Here is a 3,904-nt window from a genome sequence, read left to right on the forward strand (position 1 = left end):
CCCCCCCCCCCCATACCTGTCTTGCACCTGCTGACCACCTCAATTTACATTTTCACTGACTAGCTTTCTTGCATACCTACTGGCCTCTGGCTGCTTTACGATTCCATCCAGGAAGAGCACAGACCATCGGCCTCAGCCTGATGAAGTATGTTTGTGCCCAAAAGCTTGCTAAGAAGAATTTTTCCAACTATTTGAGTTGGTCTAGTAAAAGATATCAGATTTACCCATAGAACCTTGTCTGCCTTAATTACCACATTCACTTATGGTAGGACCAGTGTTCCCTCTAAGCTGCACATGTATGCAGCTCCACACAATAAAAAACCATGTGGTGCAACAATGGGGGACCATTGCGCACCTACCTTCTGGCCGCAGTGCGGGGGAGAGGTGGGGAACCCATTGCAGGGCCGGACCAAAGCAGCGCACGCCAAAAGGGGGAGGCCGGACCAATTTGGGAACGGACTGAAATGGGGCACTCTTAGGTGTATTCTTTGGAGCTCTTCTATTCAAGTAATGGTCTTCCCCTGAACTTGCTTAGTTTAGGACTACTGATACAATTATATTGCACAGTGGCTTGGCTGAAATTCATATTTTGTAAAATTTAATTCATGCATTTATACTGATGTACAATAACAGCTTGGAAGGATAATATAAGGAATGCAATCTGATAACTAATAATTCTAAGTCAGACTAATATGTTCTATTCAGAAAAACAACATCTATTCATTTGCATGCTACTGCATTTTCATTCACACATGGCAAAACTTATTCACTGTAGTGTATGTGTTTCTGGATCCTGTTATCCAGTATCAGCTGTGGGCCATTAAATACACATTTCCTAATTGTCAAACTTAAAACACAACTACAAGTGTTTACAGTATTCATCAATTTTGGCTACTATGAGATGAAACATTACAATCGATGATAACCAGGGATCCTGGTTTTCTGTTTCCCATGGAAAAACAGAAAACCATGGATTTCCCCTTTTTTTTATCAGAGAAAACGTGGATTTCTCCTTTTAGCAGAGAAACCCACTAATTCCTTGCTTTTGTAAACAGCTCTGCAGGCTGGTTGAGCTCCAGCCTGCAAGAGCTGTTTGCAAACAGGGCGGGAAACCCCAAGCCCTGCCTGGAGGGGGAGGGGGAAGGGCAGGGCCTGAGGCATTCAGTCAGCCACAGCTCCGTTCAGCTCAGCTTCACTCTTTGCTCCTGAAGCCTGAGGTAAGTGGGGCTTGCAAGGGGCTGGGGGCCCCTCTGGAAGGGCTGGGGGTTGTGGGTCATGGCTGGGGGGCTCTGTCAGGGCTGGGGGGGGCAGGAGCCGGCCCCACCCCCACCTGAGCAGGCAGAGCAGTGCAGGAGATGGCTACATGCTGCTTCTCCTGCAGCTGCCTGCTGTTGGGGGCAGGGAGCTGCAGACTTGGTACCCTGGCCCCATAGTCCTGGCAGCTGGGGCCCCCTGCACTAGTAGTGCCAGGGTGCAGGAGCTGTGGGTGGGGGCACTGAGGGACACCAGCAGGGTTGCGATGGCTTTGGGGGTGAGTGAGGGGCCCCAGCAGGGCTGGGGGGTCATTGAGGGGCACCAGCAGGGCTAGTGGGGGCTGCAGGGGGCTTTTTAATTTTAATACCGGATTTGGGGTTTTTTATCAGACAATTTGCGTGGTTTTTTTATCAGAGCAAACCAGGATCCCTGATGATAACCGACCTATGGCAATAACTTAAAAAGGTGAACTTGACCATATCCATGTATCTCTGAAGATATGTCAGTTTTGTCTGTTTTCTTCCATCTGTAGTAATATTGAATCTTTCTTTAAAGTTCAATGTCAACCAGTTATTGCAGGTCCAGAATTTCTGTGTGCCTGTTGTTAATATTGAACAGCTTTTCATTAGCAGGAAGGTGGTATAGATGTTCAAATACAGTGGGGGCCGAGCTCCCTTGGAGGTGTGCCACAAATTGGCCTTGCACTCTCTGAGTGCCACGCTAATTGTTTTTCCCCTCCCACTCTACTGCTCTTCTTTCTGATCCCTGCCCAATCTGCTGCTCTGCTTTCTGGTTCCTGCTATATCTGTTGCTGTGCTTCCTGTTTTCTCCTCAGTCTGCCACATGCCACATACAGAGGCTATCCAGACCACTTGTTGGCTACTACCTCTGTTTAAAAAGACTTTTATTCCTGCATATTTACAGCATAATAACTAGTATTGTCCTTTTTTAAAGATGCATATATTTTTAATTCTAGTTTCTAGAATGTGTTGCGTGCCAGGGCTAAATTTAAAATATGGTACTCTGAGGGAAAAAAAAGTTGCTTTTTATACGATTGACACTTTAATGAAATACTTATTATAGCCTGGAGGGAAATTCAAATACGTTCTTCCTAAACGAGTGCTTACTCAAACTTAGTTCATTTAGTAAATCTTGAACTTGTTATAAATATTTAGAACTATAGTTATGAAAAACAACTTAATATAATTTGCTTTGAACTAATATTGTAAGTCTCTTGCTATGTGTATATAATTAGTACATAAAGTAAAGTGTGCTTTTTAGCATAGGGGCTTGTTTCATATAAATAGCAGTAATTGCTAAATTTCAATTTTATCAGTGAAATCTAAAATATCTGTTGAAGTATATTGCTACTCCATGTATTTTGTAACTAAACCAAGATAATTCAGTTGAGAGCTGTTATCTGTAATCATGTATCCATATACATGAAAAAGCAAACAGATGGATAAACAACCAAAGTAATTATCAGCTGTGACACTTGAATTTTTTCTGTACAGTATTTCACAGTCCTGCTACTTTGTTGTAATCTATTGGTCACATTATTGTAGCGTGGATACTTTTCACAAAATGTGCTTTCGTGGTATATGGTGGTTAATTTGACCAGAGGGCATTGGAACAGGAAAATATTTGAGAATCTGTTTTGATTAGAACTTTTTTTCTTTTTATCGAGTGGAAAATTCAAACAAGGGACCCGTATAGTATTATTTTTTAACCATATTAATATTAAATCACCTAAAAGTCTTTGATTATGTTTTTTAAAGTAACTGTGACCTCAGAGTTGTATGAAATAAAGAAATCGGTGGTGTGGCATAATCATTATTATGTACCAAAATACATTTGTAGGCTTCTAAAGCATTTTGCAGTATTCTTGACTCTAACTTTTTCAAATAATGAACAACATCTAAGTGTGATTAATTTAGCCCAAGTTGGATGCAGCTGGTTTCACTGACATCTCTGAATATTTTTCTGTTTCTTGTTGGAGGTGTTTGTCTGAATTTTTCTGCTTAACCACTTTGTAACTCTATCCTATGCAAACAAAAGAACATTTGATCTCTGCAAACCTACTTGATCAGGATTTAAGCTGAGCTATGCAAGACTTTTAAAAAAACAATCTAGGGTGTCCTATGACACAGATGTTTGAAAAATTCCATTGTTGGCAGTATAGTCCAGCCTCTCTATACAGGCTATTAGCCATTCTTACCAACAGAGACCTAAATTGCATACAGAGTAGATTCTTATAGTGCTAGCTGCCAAATTTTCAGAGGTATCAGGAAGTTTGATTTAGAGAAGATGATGGGTATCCAAGCAGTGGTGAATTTGAGAGCCTAACCTGTGCAGGTATTTTGGAAATCCTTATAGCTGCCCATGTATATCTTTCAAAATCTTTTGACAGTATGGTATCAAGTGCTTTGCATCTACTATATAAAGATTTTGTTTTCTACTGCCCCCTTTTTTGCAAAAACAAACGTAAAAATAGAGGAGTTTGACAGACCATTGAAATTTGCTGAAATACATGTGCAGGGAGGCTGCTCCAGTGCACTGTAATAACAGCTGATACCCGTGATGGTCCAGGCGCGTTACTTAGACAAGCTCTCGGAGCTGCTCTTATTAAAGTACTTCCCCCCCCCCCCCC

At 41.6% G+C, this 3,904-nt stretch overlaps 1 protein-coding gene across 2 annotated transcripts in view; it reads left to right on the plus strand.

The window, feature by feature from the left end:
• Window positions 1-3,904, plus strand: part of DOCK1 (dedicator of cytokinesis 1) — a 599,368-nt gene that overhangs the window by 19,840 nt on the left and 575,624 nt on the right. The gene's annotated exons all lie outside the window — the stretch shown is intronic.

This window comes from Gavialis gangeticus, unplaced genomic scaffold (genome assembly GCF_001723915.1).
Source record: "Gavialis gangeticus isolate Ggan-Ray unplaced genomic scaffold, GavGan_comp1, whole genome shotgun sequence".
Lineage (NCBI taxonomy): Eukaryota > Metazoa > Chordata > Crocodylia > Gavialidae > Gavialis > Gavialis gangeticus.